Here is a 23,361-nt window from a genome sequence, read left to right as displayed (position 1 = left end):
TTTTCGGTCTCTGTAAAAGTGGTCTTTACAAAAATGGCTTTAGCACATCAACCAAGTTACAGGTGAGCCTGAAACTTTGCATAAGTTCATGTAGGGCCCTCAGGTACACCCTGTACAAATTTCATCAAAACTGAAGGTGGTCGAGCTGGGATCATCTTCTAAATTGGGATACTTGACATGGAATGACCGTTCTGATGAATTTTAAGCAACTCAACCAAAATGTATCCTTGACTTATAATCATCAGTGGGTGGGCCAAGAAGCTCTTTACTTAAGAGTATTGCTTGGCTGAGAACCAATTATTTGCTTTATGTTAGCTTGTCGAATACCTTCACACCATAGCATATAATTTTGCTGTAATACCTAGACAATGAAGTTAATTTTACACATCAATAATATTTGTGTTTTGTATTGAGATAATGCACAACACAGTTTAGCTTCAATTGATTTTTCCTGACCACACTACACTCTGATAAAATAACTGTCACTGATGTTTTGGTTTGTCTAGTGGCAGGGGCTAGGAGTCAGCTGACTGCTGTTCTTTCTTGGCACCCACATGTCCATTATATTGACTGATTTTTAGGCACCACCCAAATTTTCCAGGTACAGTAAAATGTATGGGAAGGGGAGAGCCAACTGTCACCCCCACTAATTTACTGCCACTTATGATAACAACAACCTGGAAGTATGTTTTTACCCATTTGCAGAACATGTGCAGCTATTGCTTGCCTTAGTACAAGCAATGTTTTATACAACCAACAACCCTGTTGCTACCATAGTTGTTTATCAGTCACAAAGTTATTTTAATCAAAATTTAGAAGAAAACATAATAATGCAATAATTTACTGCTAAATCTGCCAATTGCTCAGGAAAGCATTCAACAATAGCTACAAAAACTTGCTATTGTTAGTCCACTAATATAAAGTGTCTGACAGTTAACACAATTTTAAATCGGAAATGAAATTGTGTCTTCTGAACAACTGCTGCTTGGTAGGTAGGTATTTAATTAAAACTTGTAGCACAGAAGATTAAAATGAATACTTCTCTTACTAAGATGGAGATGTAAATATTGCTTAACAGTAACATGAGCAACAACAGACTAATATGTTCACATGCTATTATTACTTTTAGGCCATTGAGCTAGTTGGTAATTGGAAAATGGCTAGCATATACCCATAAAGATAAGGAAGACACAAACTTAAAGAGTATACAACCAATGCAATCTACACTATTTTGATAGAAACAGGCCATCAGTACTAGAAACATGGTGTTATTTTTAACTAATCACACAAAATATACATCACAAGAATAAAATCAGAGTATATAAGGGATCTACTGCTCAAAGTTTTACAGAAGGTATGCTGGCAAAACCGGAAGTTTATTTCACCCAACAGCTTTGATTAATGATGTCATCAAGGTGGTGTAAACACCTGTTTCAAGCATATACAGTATTGCTATCATGACATCACCCATGACACCCACAAAAACAAACATTGATAACTTGTGAAATAATTAATTGCAACAACATAAGTAAACTAATGAGGCAACCACAGGAAGAAGGGGGCTTAGGGTGGGGAACAAACTAAATATACAACAGTAAGAATAACGACACCATTCCAAAACAATCAAACACACAAAAATTCTTAAAATTTAAAAAATTGGAATTGTAAATTTTGTCTGACCTATACAGCTCAAACGAAGACCACAATACCAGTAACCCAACAACTCAAAAAAACAGTACCACAAATTTCGCTTTACCTAATTAGCTCAAACAAAGCCTTCAATACCAGGAACCCACATACGAGTCAAACTTGGTATTGCAAATTTCACTTGACCTAACGAGCTGAAATTACAACCAAGATACCATGAACCCCCCCCCCCCCCCCCAGAATTCCAAACGCAATACCACACTTTCACTTGACCTATATAGCAGCAAAAACAAAGCCCGAAGTAAAAACACTAATTCTCAAATTATCCAAATCTTCACTTATCTAAAATGAAGTTCATAGCATTAAAAATGACACCTCACCTCACTCATGTAACTAATATAAAATATGTAATCTAATCAACAATGGTAAACCAACACCCATGATACCTACCAATCACAATTCAACACAGTTACCAAACATTAACGAGCAAAACCCCAATATTCATGAAAACTTGCACCATCACAGATTCTGATCAACTATAAATTCACATGCAATACAAAAAACCATATGCACATAAAATACTTCGCCCCCTCCCCACAATCTCACAAAAAACCTAGGAAGAGAAAACTGCCATCAATCCAAAGAACTGTAGGAATTTTAGTGTAGACAACTTATCTCCAACCTTTGCAACAAGGAATAGCCCACTCATAAATTACTATACCATACCCATGAATGAAAAGATAGAAAAATAATATTAAATTTCCAACCATAAAAAAACACTGCACTAATAATTCCAAACAGAAAAATGAATCCATGAGCCAGAATATGCCAAATCAAAGTAACAGACTTGCAAACTGACACAAATTCTTCCAATAACAACCTGAAACACTCAATTCTCAGTATCAAACGAATAACTAACAAACATAGATCCAGCCCAAGAGAGTGTCATCAAATACTACAATACACCATCTACAAACACAAACCGAATCAAAACCACCATGCCCCGTCGCGTCATCACACACCACAGCACAGTTACATTGTTGATCAAAACAGATGGATCGAATTGCAAATTTCACTCAACCTAGTGTGTTCACCTCATTCACAGCCACACTAACAATCTCCAAAGCAAATGTTTCAATTGCATAGACACTGTTCCACACAATAGCAGAAACTCTATGCACAGCCTCATCAGAAGTTAATCTGGACCCAGTAAATAGTTGTAAGAGGAACACTGTACTGCAATAGTTATTAGAATAGCATACTGCTGTAATATTCTAGAACGAGTCTAACAGGTGCCAGAGTCTCTGGTCATACTATCCGTTGAAATATAGTCTTGCTTGAAATGAGACCACTTACTGCTGTGGCATACAGCAGTTGAGGTACAATCACTGCCTGATGAGTGACCCAAAACAGAAACACTACCACCATCAGCAGCAACAGCATTAATACATAAGCCTGTGGGCATAACCATATAGCAGCCCCCCCCGGCAGTAAATACAACTGAGATGATGATAGCTAAATGGCAAGTACATGTCAATCAATTGTCTATATAGCATTACTGCTGTTAGAACCTTCGTTCTCTCATATAACAGAGAGAGAGAGAGAGAGAGAGAGAGAGAGAGAGAGAGAGAGACCAAACTTAAAAATGTTAGTACTGCCTGATTTGCCTATGATGTCACGACCTACACACGGCAACAAACACGAAAATACGCACAAATAAGACAATAACATCTCCCTCAAAAATACAATCAAACTAACGGGGCAGCCGCGAGAAATTGGGGGTTTTACGGAGGGGACAAGCTAAATATAACAATAAAAAAAAAGACACCACGATCCCAAAACACAAAAATGACGAAAAAAAATTACGAATCAGACACTTCCCTTGGTATAAAATTGATAACTGAACGATTTGGTGGCGCCTCTTCAGGGACACTTCTTACACTTCCGTCCCAATACATTTACTCCCCAATGGTACTCACGGCTAATACTAAAGAGCGGGAATATAGCCACAGATTTTGTCTACGAATTTTCTTAATGTCAACAGTGACGGTCATCTAAACTTTTACCTTCTATTTCAGCTCCTTGTTTTGCAATTGCAAATTTCCCCTGCATATCATGTTCTGCATTCAACAAATTTTATCATTACCCACTTCACTGGCTGTAAAAGTTGAACTGCATTACTTACAACTCAAAACGTTTAAATGACGAAGCCTTCCAATGGCCACTACAATACTATTCAGAGAACAGCCGTATCCACCCTCTCATGTCACTATTACAAGGCAAAGTAACCACTAACTTGCACACAGCTTTGAAACTAAATCTGCAGATTATGATATGCCCCTGTGCAACATTGCAATTGCGGCTCCAATAAATACGCCAAAATAAATTATATACATTTATGTTCTAGAGAAAAATTCTATATTCTATCAGCAATCACTTTAACCGATGAACTTACTTAGCTCACAGATACTGAAATATATAGCACGTTACCCACTTACTACTGCATGTCGGTGTAGCATGCTGGATCTTGACGAAAACAATAACAAACCACAAACCTTCCTAACCCCCCAAAAATTTCGTCTGTAAAGTTAATACTCACAACGCTATCAACTGCATGTGCAAACGTCCATGAAGTATATCGCTTCCAATGTTTTGCTGCTGGAACACTGTTGTACGAGATCTGCACCTTACGACAAATTATTAATGTTGATACGACATGAAATAGAGAAACAAAATATGTTAATGATAGATGCATTCATAAATGGGCTTGCAAACGTTCAATATTTAGTGGCAATTTTAGGTTGACGTACCTTCAACATATTGAAGCGACTCGCACAGTCGCACACGATCGATAACGTCTTCCTTTGGCAGCGCGAATTAGCGTGAACTTACGGCCGAGAATGGACAGATGGTATATGCATGCTGCCATCTCGTGCAGAAGTTGAGAAACAGTAGCTACTAGCTACGTAGCTGAGATACAGTAGGCAATTAGATACATTAGGCAATTAAGCCAGGTTAAACGGTCAGTATTCTGTACTTCATATCTATAAAGATTAAAATATGACGCAAATTCTATAGTTGAAGAGATTCTAGGGTTATGGTGATACAAGATCAATAAATTTCATTGTAATATTTTCACTCTCGTTAAATGTCGGTATTATCACCAGTTATAAATAGCGAATCTTTATAGTAGTAAAACGTTTTTCTCTGTTGTGTGTTTCAACCAAAGTGTCGCCGTGTTCCTTATATTACCCTATCTGCATCATCATCATCATCATCATCGCCCGTCATAAGTTTCATGTTTCAACTTTCCAGTTTCTACAATTTTTCGTCGTTTTATCGCCCGTTTTTATTGATTCTTATCTCCTCATGTTTTAAAGATTCTGCAGGCCGACGAGCGACATATTAAGCTGCTGCCAGCCCGTCCCCTTCGGGGGGGGGGGGAGGATAATCCAATAAAGGAAAAAAAAAAAAAAAACACGTGGAGACGTAAGGAAATGGAATAACTAAGCACAGAGAAAGATATATAGACAGGAAACCTCCGTAAGGGCCTGTTGACGTGAACAGCGATGCGGGACGGGGGACGGGGATTACAGCAGTTCTGTTAGATGACGCTGGATGGCGCTGGGGTGCGAAACTGCCCGCAGAGCAGGTAACTGCACAAGAGGCCGTGGCAAATCCAATAAAGGAAAAAAAAAGCACGTGGAGACGTAAGGAAATGGAATATCTAAGCACAGAAAAAGATATACAGACAGGAAACCTCCGTAAGGGACTGTTGATGTGAACAGGGATGCGGGATGGGTTGCAGCAGTTCTGTTAGATGACGCTGGATGGCGCTGGGGTGCGAAGCTGCCCGGGCAGCAGGTAACTGCACATGAGGCCGTGGCAAATCCAATAAAGGAAAAAAATGAACGTGGAGATGTAAGGAATTGGAATATCTAAGCACAGACAAAGATACGCAGCCAGAAAACCTCCGTATGGGCCTGTTGACGTGAACAGTGATGCGGAACGGGGGGGGGGGGGGGGGGATGGTTACAGCAGTTCTGTTAGATGACGCTGGATGGCGCCGGGGTGCGAAACTGCCCGGGCAGCAGGTTACTGCACACGAGGCAGTGGCAAATCCAATAAAGGAAAAAAAAGCACGTGGAGACGCAAGGAAATGGAATATCTAAGCACAGACAAAGATATATAGACAGGAAACCTCCGTAAGGGCCTGTTGATGTGAACAGGGATGCGGGAAGGGTTGCAGCAGTTCTGTTAGATGACGCTGGATGGCGCTGGGGTACGAAACTGCCCGCGGAGCAGGTAACTGCACAAGAGGCCTAGGGAAATCCAATAAAGGAAAAAAAAGCTCGTGGAGACGTAAGGAAATGGAATATCTAAGCACAGAAAAAGATATACAGACAGAAAACCTCCGTAAGGGCCTGTTGATGTGAACAGGGATGCGGGATGGGTTGCAGCAGTTCTGTTAGATGACGCTGGATAGCGCTGGGGTGCGAAGCTGCCAGGGCAGCAGGTAACTGCACAACTGCACATGAGGCCGTGGCAAATCCAATAAAGGAAAAAAATGAACGTGGAGATGTAAGGAATTGGAATATCTAAGCACAGACAAAGATACGCAGCCAGAAAACCTCCGTAAGGGCCTGTTGATGTGAACAGTGATGCGAAACGGGGGGGGGGGGGGGATGGTTACAGCAGTTCTGTTAGATGACGCTGGATGGCACTGGGGTGCGAAACTGCCCGGGCAGCAGGTAACTGCACACGAGGCTGTAGCAAATCCAATAAAGGAAAAAAAAGCACGTGGAGACGCAAGGAAATGGAATATCTAACCACAGACAAAGATATATAGACAGGAAACCTCCGTAAGGGCCTGTTGATGCGAACAGTGATGCGGGCCGGGGGGGGGGGGGGGGGGGGTTACAGAAGTTCTGTTAGATGACGCTGGATGGCGCTGGGGTGCGAAACTGCCCGGGCAGCAGGTAACTGCACACGAGGCTGTAGCAAATCCAATAAAGGAAAAAAAGCACGTGGAGACGCAAGGAAATGGAATATCTAACCACAGACAAAGATATATAGACAGGAAACCTCCGTAAGGGCCTGTTGATGCGAACAGTGATGCGGGCCGGGGGGGGGGGGGGGGTTACAGAAGTTCTGTTAGATGACGCTGGATGGCGCTGGGGTGCGAAACTGCCCGGGCAGCAGGTAACTGCACACGAGGCTGTAGCAAATCCAATAAAGGAAAAAAAAGCACGTGGAGACGCAAGGAAATGGAATATCTAAGTACAGACAAAGATATCCAGGCAGGAAACCTCCGTAAGGGCCTGTTGACGCGAACAGGGATGCGGGATGGTTACAGCAGTTCTGTTAGATGACGCTGGGGTGCGAAACTGCCCGGGCAGTGGCAGTGGAAATCCCCACCACCACTTCCCCTGAAATGCCGGCATAGGGTAAGATCCAGTTGTTAGTGTCGTCAGCTGCAGCTGTATGCATAATTATGCAACAGAATAGTCTTGTGACACTATGTTGTAACGTCTGTTACAGAAGGCTAGTTTTCAGCACAAAACCTAGTTATGAAAACTGGCTCATCACGGTTCCCTACTAGAGAACCAGCCAGTTACTAGAGCCAAAGCCGAGAAAGCGCAAAATTTTGTGGGGTGCTCCTTTCCATTAATTATTAGAAGTATTTTCCATCATTGCTTATTTCAAAAGGTCTGTCTTCTCATCGTACTGTGAAGAACTTGTCTCAGGCTTTGCTACCTCAGGGAGAGCCCATAGTGTCTGCACTGATCTGAGATTTTTCTCCGATCTGCACAATACGTCACCGTCGAAAGTCCCACGCAGTTCGCGCGCACTGTTACGTGTTGAAGCAATTAAGTTTCATGTTGTTGCTGTTTATTTTTGAGTTCTTTCGTGTTTGTTCGTTATGTTTGACATTAATAATGCCGAATTGTCCTATGACTGTGTGTGGAAACTGTTATCAGACGACTAAAAGACAGTAGTATTACCTGTCATAAGTTCCCTCAAATTCCTGAAACATTTGCTCGGTGGGTTCAGCTCTGTAGCAGTAGTGACAGCATTAACATTAAAAATGCTACTACCTGTAGCATGCACTTTAGTGAGGACGATTATTTACGGTATCTACAAGCTGAATTGAAGAAACTTCAATCAAAATAGGTCTTAAAGCCGACTGCAAATTCTTTAAGCTCGTGAAACTCGTAAACGTGCACATAACATGCTAGAAAAAGTAGACCAAAGCATAGAATCAGAAAAAGGTCTTATCGAGGATGAAATGAAAAAAAAAAAAAAAACTTAGTGGAGAATTATCACCAGTGAGAGAAAAGAATTCAGCGTTTAATTTGCTTTTCGTTCTCAGGATATTGTTATCCTCTATTACTGTTTCACGCTTTAAGCAAGCAGAGGAAGTAATGCAAAGCATTGAGTATCGGCACAGTGCTGACGAGTGAAGTACACAAAAGTTTTGCTAAAAGCATTTCATGAGTAGCCAAAAATAAGTTCAAGTGAAGCAGAAAATTTGCGTGTGTTGAGCATTTGATGAAATGATTGGCATATGCTACGGCCAAGAAAGTGACGCCATATACGGACCACATAACCAGGTACAGGTTGTTATGGCATGGCCGGCTGGGGTGGCCGAGCGGTTCTAGGCGCTACAGTCTGGAACCGCGCTACTGCTACGGTCGCAGGTTCGAATCCTGCCTCGGGCATGGATGTGTGTGATGTCCTTAGGTTAGTTAGGTTTAAGTAGTTCTAAGTTCTCGTGGACTGATGGCCTCAGATGTTAAGTCCCATAGTGCTCAGAGCCATTTGAACCATTTTTTTGTTATGGCATGTGGTTTATGTGGAGCCTGGAAGCAGTCTGTATACTGCTGGTCACGAAAGAGACGCAAAAAGATCTCCGCTGAATCACTGGATGTATTTCTTCCAGATCCGACTCCATAGAGCAATCACTTGGACATCACTTGGACATCATACTGACAAGATAACTGTAGTATCAAAAGATAGTATAAGCTCTGGGGCAACTGAGAAACTATCTCGTCCTAGATTAATTGTCCCTTTAAACGCAGCTCTCTGTATAAAGAAGCAAATGTGAATAAAAACCAGACAAAACTTTTAATCGGAAGCTTCAAACTATTTCTCAAGAGGTCTTCGCAATTTACACTTAGATCATTACTGTACCTTCATCCGGATAAGGCACCTCAACACATCGGCAAAGGCAATGAGGGCTGAATAGCTGCAGAAAGGAGCACACACATGGAGAACTTCTGCAGCTCATTCCAGATCGGATTAAGATATTTAATTTGCTGTTAAATTGTTGAAGTAAGGCGATTAATACTGAAGCTTCAGAATCATCAAACGTAGAAATGACAAATAAATAGAATTATAGCTTTTCCTTTCTACTTAACATCTGCACGAAAAATATGTTATACACTATTGCCGATTGTGACGAAAAATTTGCGTTTAGAAACTGAAAGCTCTTATGATTGTTGCGTTTTCTGTACTACTAAAAATGTTTAATACTTAATAACGATTGAAGGATGCCAAGTTATAACTTATCTCATAGAAAATGTTGAATAATAGAATGTATATGTCAAGATGATCCATAATACGTAATTATACATCTGTCATTACTAGAAAGACAATATGAGAGTTTCACTGCCGTAGGAAGCAGTAACGTTAAGTCCCTGAGTAGGTAAGCTTCAATCTAACTCCTAACTCATTACACCGCCCTTCACCTGTGTAAATTAATGGTGGCTTAGGCGGAATACTGCCATGCGCAAACGTGAAAAATCGTCTCTTCTCGACAGTGACGTCACGCGGAAGCGCTCGCTGCCGAACGCTTTGGCCCAATCTTGTGTTGCTGGCTATACAGATGCGGCTACGCTCTCTCGGTCTCTCTCCCCTCTCTGATCTAAGGCAAGAATTCAATCTCATTCGTTTTCTTTAAAGAATGACGATATAGGTGGGATAAAATTTAACTCCGCCTACACTGTCTGTGGAGTGAGTTGAGTAACTCAGCGAATACTGTTGTCGGTCCCAAGCACGGACAAAGGAGGAGGGTTGGCTGAATAAAGAAGCAGTAAAAACTTCAGTAGACGATAAGAAGTAGCTTCTTCTCGGGCTCAGTGCTTTAATAGTGATAAGATCGTTTACAATCTAAAATTCAACTTAGTAGCACAATGTAAGCTTTTGCAAATAAAGCAACTACTCTACGCCTCAGTAAACAAGCTAGGGCATCTGGGTCATCGGAGCTCCGACTCATTCCAGCATGATTCGAGTCGGAGTTTGCTACACTTCTTCAACGTAAACGTAGACGCTTCCAGGCCAAACTATTACCTTACAGTAACCCTTTTTGTGGTTATCATTAAACACAACTTACGAATGCACAACCTGCACCCCTCCGTGCTTGTGACAACAGGTCTCTTGCTTAGAGCTCATATATCGATGTAAGGGTTATGGCTGTCAGAATAAACGCAAAACTACGGTAGGTATGATTGCTGAACTGTGCTAACGACAAGAAGTACTGTGTTCATGGCTGTTACCGGACTTACTTGTCAGGACGAAAGGTTAGGATGATCAATTTGCAAATAGAGGAAAAAATTACAGAAGACGCGGAAACCTTAGGTACGGTGAAAGATCCATATGGACCCGTGTTGTATTTTTAAATATGGCGTGTACTGAAACATAAGGCTTCGGTGCATATAGAATGTTTAATCCTACCAAAACAGTCCACTGAAAGTATAAATTAATATTCTCTGGTTCAAATGGCTCTAAGCACTATGGGACTTAACATCTGTGGTCATCAGTTCCCTAGAACTTAGAACTACTTAAACCTAACTAACCTAAGGACATCACACACATCTATGCCCGAGGCAGGATTCGAACCTGCGACCGTAGCGGTCACGCGGTTCCAGACTGAAGCGCCTAGAACCGCACGGCCACACCGGCCGGCTAATATTCTCTCTTTGGGTTTTAAATTTATGGTACTATCACAGAATAAGTATGAAACTTTTATCTTGCGTGACTTTGAGAATCATAATGTAAGCTGCCACATAGTCCAGCACGAGATCGTGTTTACGAGTACGATTTCTAACCCCTTTGTTACATGTAATGCCTCAACTACATTTTTAATCACATGACGCATAAAGAAAAGCATTACTGACAGCAAAACTGGAGAAAATTACACTGATGCTTCAGACCTTCCTCAACTGAAGAAAAGTTTTTTCTAGTTTGTGAGGCCTATTCCCTCTCAACAGCTTTCATTAGCGGAAAAACTCCCAGTTGTACGCTGAAAATAACATTACTATTAACAGTAATAATAGCAGATTGTTAGAATCCTCGCGATTTCCCAGATTAAGTTCCCAATCCGACGCCTGTTTGTCCTCTGCATCATCTTCATCATCATCATCATCATCTGGGACAGAACATCCCGTAGGCGTAGAGCTAAAGGTAACCCTTAAGAGTACCTGTACCAGCAGTTGAAAAATTTTATAACGTAAGCACACGTGTTCGAACGGAGTATATGAACTCAAGTCATTATGTCTATTTATTCATTCTGGAAATCGTGGTTTATGGTAAGTCAGGTTTGATATAGTACAAGCGATTTTCCACGTCCTGTGATTTTGAGAAATCATTCATGTCGAATATTGATAACATAATTATAAAAACAATAAAATGATTGAAAAATAGTATGGTTAAGAACATGTGATCAAATACACTATATTTCCTTGGTATTTCAAAAACTCAGACAGAACAGAAGCAGTAGCCAAGGAAGCACACTTTCAGTTTCACTTTAAACTTGTGTAATTTTTTTAACTGTGTCGGATAGGATGGCATTTTGTTTTACAACATAATACCAGTGTGATACACTCCTCCCCTACACATATTTATATTTACTGTATTGTCATGCAGGTAATGCTGGCGCCTAGTATCATGAGAGGGAAAATCACAGTTGTGCCTGAAGATATTTTCTTCTTTTAATATGCTTATTTTTATGAAGATTAGTATTTTGTAGATACATAAACGAGGAGGGGGCAGTATGTTGGGACTTTTAAGTACTTTTAAGTACTGGCCTACAGGGATTGTTACTTTTTTTTTAAGTCTAAACGATTTTCTGCTTCATATAGGATTCCTCCAAAAGATATTTCTGTACATCAGTCATGAATGGGCACTGTAATTCTACAGTCTTAGACATAAAAACTGACCGTCGGCCGGCTGCCACAGAGACTAGGTCCGAGTTGTTCACTTAAGGTGGCCAATAAAACCAACCACCTCTGACAACGCTAAGTGCGGCCATCTGCACAATCTGGCGACACTGTAAGATGTGGAAGTGTCAGGAGGACGTGTTGTCTACTTAAGAGATGTTGTCGTGTTATGTGAGCCCGTGGTCTAGCGAGCCGGAACGGTAGCTCAGCGTATTCGGTCAGAGAGCTGACTGGCCTCTGTAATAAAAAAAAACTGAGTGAACGAGCTTCAACGGATGTCATGTGACGTCCGCTACGACGAAATACAACGAACCATAACGAACAAAATGAAAAAAAAGAAAACGTGGTTATGGTCGTGCGTTCTAAACTTAAAGTTGCTGTCCATGCATCAGCACGGCTTTAGAAAGCATTGCTCCTGCCAAAAGGCAACTCGCCCTTTTTTCACATGCTATCTTGCGAACCATGGATGAAGGGTATCAGATGGATGCCATATTCCTTGACTTCCGGAAAGCGTTTGACTCGGTGCCCCACTGCAGACTCCTAACTAAGGTACGAGCATATGGGATTGGTTCCTAAATATGCGAGTGGTTCGAAGACTTCTTAAGTAATAGAGCCCAGTACGTTGTCCTCGATGGTGAGTGTTCATCGGATGTGAGGGTATCATCTGGAGTGCCCCAGGGAAGTGTGGTAAGTCCGCTGTTGTTTTCTATCTACATAAATGATCTTTTGGATAGGGTGGATAGCAATGTGCTGCTGTTTGCTTATGATGCTGTGGTGTACGGGAAGGTGTCGTCGTTGAGTGACTGTAGGAGGATAGAAGATGACTTGGACAGGATTTGTGATTGGTGTAAAGAGTGGCAGCTAACTGTAAATATAGATACATGTAAATTAATGCAGATGAATAGGAAAAAGAATCCCGTAATGTTTGAGAACTCCATTAGTAGTGTAGCGCTTGACACAGTCACATCGATTAAATATTTGGGCGTAACATTGCAGAGCGATATGAAGTGGGACAAGCATGTAATGGCAGTTGTGGGGAAGGCGGATAGTCGTCTTCGGTTCATTGGTAGAATTTTGGGAAGATGTGGTTCATCTGTAAAGGAGACCGCTTATAAAACACTAATACGACCTATTCTAGAGTACTGCTCGAGCGTTTGGGATCCCTATCAAGTCGGATTGAGGGAGGACATAGAAGCAATTCAGAGGCGGGCTGCTAGATTTGTTACTGATAGGTTTGATCATCAGGCGAGTGTTACAGAAATGCTTCAGGAACTCGGGTGGGAGTCTCTAGAGGAAAGGAGGCGTTCTTTTCGTGAATCGCTACTGAGGAAATTTAGAGAACCAGCATTTGAGGCTGACTGCAGTACAATTTTACTGCCGCCAACTTACATTTCGCGGAAAGAGCACAAAGATAAGATAAGAGAGATTAGGGCTCGTACAGAGGCATATAGGCAGTCATTTTTCCCTCGTTCTGTTTGGGAGTGGAACTGGGAGAGAAGATGCTAGTTGTGGTACGAGGTACAATCCGCCACGCACCGTATGGTGGATTGCGGAGTATGTATGTAGATGTAGATGTAGATTTGTTCGCGTCCAACTGTATCTCTTAATTTTCTTAACTACATATCGGCCATCGTCTAAAGTTGCCAGTATGATTGAACATCGAAGATAATTCGCTTCACTTTCTACCCACCAGTAATAACAAATACTTCCAGAAACAATTCCGCAGTACAGCTCGTGGCCGCGTTGCGATCAGAACAGCTTACGCTCGAGAGTTTCCTCGCGCTGCAGCGGCTACCGGCCACCGGCCAGACGCCGCCCGCCGCCCGCCGCCTGTAATCGGGAGCCGCCCAGGTGAAAGCAGCGCGATGCTGTTAGTGTATAAATCAGCTGTCATTTTCGAATTTGAAGTTCTAGTTATCATCTTGCAGTTAAGCATTTAAGATCACATACTTGAAAATCATGAACTACAGTTAAGCGTTGTAAAAATGGGTCGCAAGTGGAGAGAGGTGTCACATCTGCAACACAAAAATGGTTCAAATGGCTCTGAGCACTATGGGACTAACTGCTGAGGTCATCAGTCCCCTAGAACTTAGAACTACTTAAACCTAACTAAACCTAAGGATATCACACACATCCGTGCCCGAGGCAGGATTCGAACCTGCGACTGTAGCGGTCGCGCGGTTCCAGACTAGCGCCTAGAACCGCTCGGCCACCCCGGCCGGCACATCTGCAACACAATATTTACTGGGGTGAATGCAGATAAGGCAGCTAGAAATATTTGAATTGTTTGTAGCGCGGAGTGATTTAGAGAAAAATACGCCAAGAAAAGATATTCTTGTTTCAACAAAGATCGTTCTGGTATGAATTATTTTCCACATTAAGTAAGTCTTGACTACTGATATAAGTGATGGATTACCATTTAACCACAATGAGACATTTGCATTCAACAGGCAAGGTTCAGAAGACTAGTGTAGGAGTACTGCATGCTCTAATTCGAAACATCAAAAATTAACAGAGTAACGACTATTGCAGTTTTGCTTGAACGTCATCAGGTCGCTCATTGAGCGTTCCTATGCTATAGTGTTACCGGTTACGAGTTATCATGCCTTTATCGTTAACTTCCTAAGAAGAAATGAAAGGCTGGGCACTATTAAAAGACCTAAACTTGAGCAAAGAGTACTGTGAACATAATATTTTCCATGTGATAGCTCCAAAAGTGTGTTTTGCACTACGTATTCTTCCCCAAGGATGTGTCCATCCCAGTTGGAATTTGTTGCCAACAACTGAGACAACTTTCGGCCGCAGTGTAAGAAAATCGACCGACAAAACTATATCACATGTACTACTGCATGATAATGCACTCTGTTGATTTGAGAAACAAAACTATCCAGGAGATTGATAGGGAAGTCATCTCTCAGGCACTTGTTCCTCTGATCACGCATGCGGCAAAGATGGGAATTTGCGTCTGACAAGGAACGTTTGTACGAGAAGATAGGTCCTGCAGGCAAGCTGGCCGTTGTGTCCCGATAGTGCAATGGTCAGCGCCTCTGCCTAGTAAGCAGGAGGTCCAGGTTCGAACTCTAGTTGAGTACAAATTTTCATCTGCTGCCGTTGCTGTATCTCAACACCCTTCGATATTTAAGATGCAATTGTTTTTTGAGGCAATACAGGTGATTTGCGAACATTTGTCTTGCCATCAATGTAACGTGACTTCAACGGCACCCATTAAGCAGTTTCACAGCGTAACACCACCACATCCACAAAACCTGTACCATTATCAGTTTGGTTTCCAGAAAGGTTTTCCAACAGAAAATGCCATATATGCTTTCACCAATCAAATTTTGAATGATCTGAATAACCGAACACCACCCATTGGGATTTTTTGTGATCTCTCAAAGGCTTTTGATTGTGTAAATCATGAAATTCTGCTAGACAAGCTCAAGTATTGTGGTATGAGTGGGACAGTGCACAAATGGTTTAATTCGTACCTAACTGGAAGAGTGCAGAAAGTTGAAATAAGCAGTTCTCATAATATGCAAAGATCAGCACATTCCTCAAACTGGGGAACTATCAAGAATGGGGTTCCACAAGGGTCGGTCTTGGGTCCTTTGTTGTTCTAAATATATGTTAATGACTTGCCATTCTATATTCATGAAGAGGCAAAGTTAGTTCTCTTTGCTGATGATACAAGTATAGTAATCACACCTGACAAACAAAAATTAACTGATGAAATTGTCAATAATGTCTTTCAGAAAATTACTAAGTGGTTCCTTGTAAACGGACTCTCACTGAATTTTGATAATACACAGTACATACAGTTCCGTACAGTAAATGGCATGACGCCATTAATAAATATAGACCTTAATCAGAAGCATATAGCTAAGTTAGAATATTCAAAATTTTTAGGTGTGTCCATTGATGAGAGATTAAATGGGAAGAAACACATTGATGATCTGCTGAAACGTTTGAGTTCAGCTACTTACGCAATAAGGGCCATTGCAAATTTTGGTGATAAACATCTTAGTAAATTAGCTTATTAGGCCTATTTTCACTCATTGCTTGCGTATGACATCATATTTTGGGGTAATTCATCACTGAGGAATAAAGTATTTATTGCACAAAAGCGTGTAAGCAGAATAATAGCTGGAGTCCACCCAAGATCATCCTGCAGACATTTATTTAAGGATCTAGGGATATTCACAGTAGCTACTCAGTATATATACTCTCTTATGAAATTTGTTATTAACAACCAAAACCAATTCAAAAGTAACAGCAGTGTGCATAACTACAATACTAGGAGAAAGGATGATCTTCACTATTCAAGATTAAATCTAACTTTGGCCTCGTATCACTAGCAGTCGAGATGACAGGCATCTTATCCGCATGGCTGCACGGATCGTGCAGCCGCGTCTCGATCCCTGAGTCAACAGATAGGGACGTTTGCAAGACAACAACCAACTGCACGAACAGCTCGACGACGTTTCCAGCAGCATGGACTATCAGCTCGGAGACCATGGCTGCGGTTACCCTTGAGGCTGCATCACAGACAGGAGCGCCTGCGATGGTGTACTCAACGACGAACCTGGGTGCACGAATGGCGAAACGTCATTTTCTCGGATGAATCCAGGTTCTGTTTACAGCATCATGATGGTCGCATCCGTGTTTCGCGACATCGCGGTGAACGCACATTGGAAGCGTGTATTCGTCACCGCCGCACTGGCGTATCACCCGGCGTGATGGTATGGTGTGCCATTGATTACACGTCTCGGTCACCTCTTGTTCGCATTGACGGCACATTGAACAGTGGACGTTACATTTCAGATGTGTTACGACCCGTGGTTCTACCCTTCATTCGATTCCTGCGAAACCCTATATTTCAGGAGGATAATGCACGACCGCATGTTTCAGGTCTTGTACGGGCCTTTCTGGATACAGAAAATGTTCGACTGCTGCCCTGGCCAGCACATTCTCCAGATCTCTCACCAATTGAAAACGTCTGGTCAATGGTGGCCGAGCAACTGGCTCGTCTCAATACGCCAGTCACTACTCTTGATGAACTGTGGTATCGTGTTGAAGCTGCATGGGCAGCTGTACCTATACACGCCATCCAAGCCCTGTTTGACTCAATGCCCAGGCGTATCTTGGCCGTTATTACGGCCAGAGGTGGTTGTTCTGGGTACTGATTTCTCAGGATCTATGCACCCAAACTGTGTGAAAATGTAATCACATGTCAGTTCTAATATAATATATTTGTCCAATGAATACCTGTTTATCATCTGCATTTCTTCTTGGTGTAGCAATTTTAATGGCCAGTAGTGTAGGATTCTCTCTGTGCTGGGTGTAATGCAAATGGAACTTCACTTTCATGAGGCGCTTTCCGCTATTCTTGATAAGCATCAGCAACTTGTAATCACCGCGAGTAACAACTGTGTTTTTAGATTACCTTAGATTAGATTAATACTAGTTCCATGGATCATGAATACGATAATTCGTAATGATGTGGAACGAGTCAAATTTTCCAATGTATGACATAATTAAGTTAACTTAACAACATAATTAAGTTAATACAACAACTTTTTTATTTTTTTGTTTTTTTTTAAATTATATATATATATATATATATATATATATATATATATATATATATATATATATACTTAATTTATATCTAAAAATTCCTCTGTGGAGTAGAAGGAGTTGTCATTCAGAAATTCTTTTAATTTCTTCTTAAATACTTGTTGGTTATCTGTCAGACTTTTGATACTATTTGGTAAGTGACCAAAGACTTTAGTGGCAGTATAATTCACCCCTTTCTGTGCCAAAGTTAGATAGGCTACGATCCGACCTATATCAAAGTCGGAAACGTGATGGTACGTATTTCTCCTCCTTACACGAGGCATCGCAACAACGTTTCACCAGGCAACGCCGGTCAACTGCTGTTGGTGTATGAGAAATCGGTTGGAAACTTTCCTCATGCCAGCACGTTGTAGGTGTCGCCACCGGCGCCAACCTTGTGTGAATGCTCTGAAAAGCTAATCATTTTAAGTGTAATTGCTAGAAAGCTCAACTTCCTTTTTAACACCTCATTTTGGATTGAATATGACTCGGAAAGCGACGTTAATTTGACGTTTCCGTCCGTCTCTTGACGGCTTGCTAAATGAAGTCTGAAGTGCACTCACAGTTGTGTTGCCTGCCGCATGAATTCTGTAAAGTGTTAGGGCAGCTGGCAACCATTGCTGAATACAGACATGTGCAAATATTTTCACTGCTCTGGGGGAACTCGTCATTGTTGCATTTTTTCCATACCGTAATTACCACAACAACAAAAGGCTCATTCTGCTGAAGAGCTTGATGCCCACAAGTCCTTAAATAAGAATCTGCGAGCAGTAATAATGTATGAAAGGAAACCGACTGTTGGTCAAAAGAATGGAGAGCTCCCTGCTATTTGCGTTTCTTTAGGGCCTACGATAAGCATCTGGTGTCATATTATGCTTCATAACCCTAAACTGTTTAGTTTTTTCACTTCATACTATAACAAAAGCTATGACATGAGGAAAGGAAATGACTTATATGCTTCTCAGAAACTTCAGTTTTTTGTGTTTATTTCCTCACTTCATACTAAAACAATGGCGTTGATATGAGAGGAGGAGATGAAGTATACGCTTACAAGACATAAGATTTCCTTGTGTGCTACTACTGCGTGCATGAAAGCTCTGGAGTTAATTCTTGTGTGTTGGATAAATTTTGATATCACCTCACATTACTTTGTGAGAAGGTTCCTATTTTCTTGGGTTCCAAATAGAGTGGACATTTCTTCACTGGTTGGTATTCTGATGACAAATGACATGATACCCGTTCTAATTCCTCCATGGCACCTGTAAGTAGAGTTTCACGTTGGTTACTATAAGAACATGCAGACATTGATGTCCGTTTTCACTGCAGTCAGAGCCAAGATGATTTCTTTCTGTTTATGGCGTAGCGTCTGCTGCGTGTCCACGCTCAGCCAACATAAACAAATCACGGCGGCAGTGGGCACTGCTACTCGCTGCACTTGTTGCGAGCCGTGACAACAAGAGCGCACTGTCTCTGCTAACGATATTATGGAGTTCATACATCTTATTTACTTAACGTAATATGCAGGACACGAGTTGGGTAAAAATTCAGTTTGTAATAACTAGCCATTGCATTAAAATACTTTACAGTGTTAATAGTATCGATTCAGATTGTGCGTGAACACTAAAACACACACACACACACACACACACACACACACACACAGTTATTTATTCCGTTGAGGTTGACGACTGTTGTCTGTTGAACAACACCTGCGCCAATCAATTCCTCAGTTGGCGTCGAGTGGATGAGATTTTTCAGTTACCTTACATTGCAAGAATTGTGAGGAGACTGAAAGTAAATGGACTTGTATGCTAAAGAGCTGCGACAAATCAAATCTTGACTGATAATCAGATGATTGCCAACATGGATTTTGTGGACGAGTATACTTTTAGTAACCAACCCACCCACCATCAGTAAGTAAGATATCTCGAAGGCGTCGGGGTATTGATTCCACTAAGGTCCTCGATAGTTTAGCGTCATGGTTTACTTCCCACCATACGTTTTCTATATTCGTCCAAAAGTCGCTTGCATTTGTAGGTCCACATGGAAATGACCTCTTTACCTCCGCTCACATATTCTCTATCGGGTTGAGGTCCGGTGATCGTGGAACAAACGGCAACAGAGTTATCCTCTATTGGCCCTGAAACCAATCTTGCACTGCTCTGCTCTGATGGATGGGGCTGTGGTTGTTTAAGTAAATTGTTATTTCTTTACTTCATATATTTATATTTGAATAACGTAATTATTATAAGCACATTGTATTAGTATTTTCCAAAATGTTTAAGAATTCTGGTCCTGTCATAGATAAGTGATCTAGATTCAACAGTCCGATTAGGAATGTGGTTTACCGAGTCTTATCATAGGAAATGCGCATTAAGACAGACTGACTGAATCCGATTAGAACGATCTGGTATCGAACTGAAACTACAGAAATCGGATAATTTGAACGTCTGTATTGCAACAACGCTGCGCACATAAATTCTTTTGATGGAGTAACAGGTAGCAACTGTCTAAGAAAAAGTGAAGAATATCTCTACTAGCAGCAATGTAACGTAATTATAACCTATATCAATGTGATGCAAATATTGAATGGAACAAAAAAAAAAAGAAAAAAAATGGTTCACATGGCTCTGAGCACTATGGGACACTTAACATCTGTGGTCATCAGTCCTCTAGAACTTAGAACTACTTAAACCTAACTAACTTAAGGACGTCACACACATCCATGCCCGAGGCAGGATTCGAATCTGCGACCGTAGCGGACACGCGGTTCCAGACTGAAGCGCCTAGAACCGCACGGCTACACCGGCCGGCTGAATGGAACAATACACATCTATTTCAGTGGTGGGCAGATACACCATATAGGATTTTCTGATGACATAGTAATAATAATAATAATAATAATAATGATAATAATAATCCCGTGTGAGGTTGTTAAATTCTCCATAGGACGCCTCCCCAGTGGCTGGATAAGGGAAAGCATCCCAGATGTGGGTGGTACCGAGAAAATCAAACATTTGTGGTGGACCAAATACTAACACAATCCTCAAAGGCTGTTCAACCCGTTGAACCCAAAATCCAAATACGTCTGAGTGAAAATCACCGGTCCTCTGGTCAGCGTCTGTTAGCTCAATGAGCTCGGCTGAAAATATTTGGTTCCAAAGGCTTCAATAGCCTTTGGTCCTATCCGGTCTTGGTATTATCCAGGCTAGACCAATGGAACACAAGCAAACGTGAACTGTGCGAGTAAATTCAACTTTACCCAGGTGGTACATGACTTACCCGTCGGCAAACGGCAACTGGAGTTTCCAGGTTGGCACAGAAGAGAATATCGGAGACCTCTGGTAAGTTTTCCTACAAGCAGAAAACATTCATTGGAACACTAAATATCAATACATTAATCCAAGCAGGAAAACTACATAATCTCACATAATAAATCGACCGACAAATCTTATCATCCTTGGTCTTCAAGAAACATGACTAACTGACAATGAAACCTTGCATTACGGAAACTATCGCATCTTCAAGAGTAAAACAAAGAAAAAGGTAGCGAAAGGCGCACCAATCTTCGGCATGACATTTTTCGTACACAGATCCATCATCAAGTGTCAAAGAAATCATACCCATCAACAATCGACTGATGACTATGCGCATTCAGAGCACCAATAAAAAATATACACTCATCAATGCACATGACCCCAGCAACATCGAAAATAAGGAAAACGCCGAAAATGTCGGAAAATTCTGGAACACACTCGAAAAACCATGAGAAAAATTCACAAAGGTGACGTGAAAATTCTAATGGGAAACTTCAACCTCCTAACTTGGGGCAGAAAAAACCCGTAGAAAAATCTTCCATAAAAATTCAGCACACCAAAACGCTAACACCAACGGCACACGTCTCATTGACATTTGCCAACAATTCAACCTCAAAATGATGTCTACCCACTTTAGGAAAAACTAGAAAACATGGCGATCCCCGATCCAGCATCTTGGTGAATACCACATCGACCACGTTGCAGAAAATTGTTCACATGTGTGTAAATTCCTAAGGGACCAAACTGCTTAGGTCATCGGTCCCTAGACTTACACACTACTTAAACTAACCTATGCTAAGAACAACACACACACCCATGCCCAAGGGAGGACTCGAAGCTCTGGTAGGAGGTGCCCCGCAGTCCGTGTCATGACGCCTCAAACCTCGTGCCCAGTACAGAGTCATCCACGACATAGAAGTCCGACGAGGCGCGAACATTGACTCAGACCGCTACCTCACACGAGTTCAAGTGAAATTCTCTCAGAAGAGAGTTCACTTCAAAAATCTCTGCATCCAAAAATTCGACACATCCCTATAACACTTCCTCGACATCCGCAAAAAGACAAACAGAACCATTAGAAAAACAAAACGCAACTACATCACCAAAAAATGAAATCAATTGAGGACAACTTCGGAATTTACAACAGCAGTAATTTCTACAGAATTTTCGCAAAAAAACTAAAGGTTACTCATCACAAAATTTGTCCTTCGGAAAAAAATGGAAAACTCGCCCTCACCAACTAAGAAAACTGTGAAGAATTGGCAAACTGCTTTTCCGATCTCCTTAAATGCCAACCAAATGATTGATGTGAATAACTACAGAGGAATTTCCCTCCTTTCAGTCCCTTATAAAATCAGCTCCTTGTGCCTCTTAGAACGTGCACAAGAACTAGTCGAAACCCTATCCTCTCTATTTCAACCATCATCAGTTATTTTGCTCCCTAAATAGCAAAATTCATCAACTACTTTAAGTGTCTCATTTCCTAATCTAATTCCCTCAGTATCACCTGATTTAATTCAACTACATTCCATTATCCTCGTTTTGCTTTTGTTGATGTTCATCTTATATCCTCCTTTCAAGACACTGTCCATTCCGTTCAACTGCTCTTCCGGGTCCTTTGCAGTCTCTGACAGAATTACAATGTCATCGGCGAACCTCAAAGTTTTTATTTCTTCTCCATGGATTTTAATTCCTACTCCGAATTTTTCTTTTGTTTCGTTTACTGCTTGCTCAATATACAGATTGAATAACATCGGGGATAGGCTACAACCCTGTCTCACTCCCTTCCCAACCACTGCTTCCCTTTCATGCCCCTCGACTCATGTAACTGCCATCTGGTTTCTGTCCAAATTGTAAATAGCCTTGCGCTCCCTGTATTTGACGCTTGCCACCTTCAGAATCTGAAAGAGAGTATTCTAGTCAAGATTGTCAAAAGCTTTCTCTAAGTCTACAAATGTCAGAAACGTAGGTTTGCCTTTCCTTAATCTATCTTCTAAGACAAGTCGTAGGGTCAATATTGCCTCACGTGTTTCAACATTTCTACAGAATCCAAACTGATCTACCCCGAGGTCGGCTTCTAGCAGTTTTTCCATTCGTCTGTAAAGAATTCGTGTTAGTGTTTTGCAGCCGTGACTTATTAAACTGATAGTTCGGTAATTTTCACATCTGTCAACACCTACTTTCGTTGGGATTGGAATTATTATATTCTTCTTGAAGTCTGAGGGTATCTCACCTGTCTTATATATCTTGCTCACCAGATGATGGAGTTTTGTCAGGGCTGGCTCTCCCTTGGCTGTCAGTAGTTGTAATGGAATATTGTCTACTCTCGGGGTCTTGTTTCGACTTATATCTTTCAGTGCTCTGTCAAACTCTTCACGCAGTATCATGTCTCCCATTTCGTCTTCATCTACATGCTCTTTCATTTCGATAATATTGTCCTCAAGTAAATCGCCCTTGTATAGACCCTATATATACTCCTTCCACCTTTCTGCTTTCGCTTCTTTGCTTAGAACTGGGTTTCCATCTGAGCTCTTGATATTCATATAAGTGGTTCTCTTTTC

At 41.4% G+C, this 23,361-nt stretch overlaps 1 long non-coding RNA gene across 4 annotated transcripts in view; it reads right to left on the bottom strand.

The window, feature by feature from the left end:
* The window catches only part of LOC126184564 (uncharacterized), a 94,164-nt gene extending 89,624 nt beyond the window's left edge, over nt 1-4,540 (bottom strand). For 3 of the 4 annotated variants that reach the window (XR_007536840.1, XR_007536842.1, XR_007536841.1), the window contains exons 1-2: nt 4,458-4,540; nt 4,247-4,333 (exon numbers count right to left, since the gene is read on the bottom strand). This is a non-coding gene — a long non-coding RNA (uncharacterized LOC126184564). The remainder of the gene's footprint in view (nt 1-4,246; nt 4,334-4,457) is intronic. The other variant, XR_007536843.1, reaches the window with a different exon arrangement.
* Nucleotides 4,541-23,361: the final 18,821 nt, after the last annotated feature.

The sequence above is a fragment of the Schistocerca cancellata genome, chromosome 4, assembly GCF_023864275.1.
Source record: "Schistocerca cancellata isolate TAMUIC-IGC-003103 chromosome 4, iqSchCanc2.1, whole genome shotgun sequence".
NCBI classification, from domain to species: Eukaryota; Metazoa; Arthropoda; class Insecta; order Orthoptera; family Acrididae; genus Schistocerca; species Schistocerca cancellata.
The sequence above is the reverse complement of the archived record's forward strand: the minus strand, read 5'-3'. Positions and strand labels throughout refer to the sequence as shown.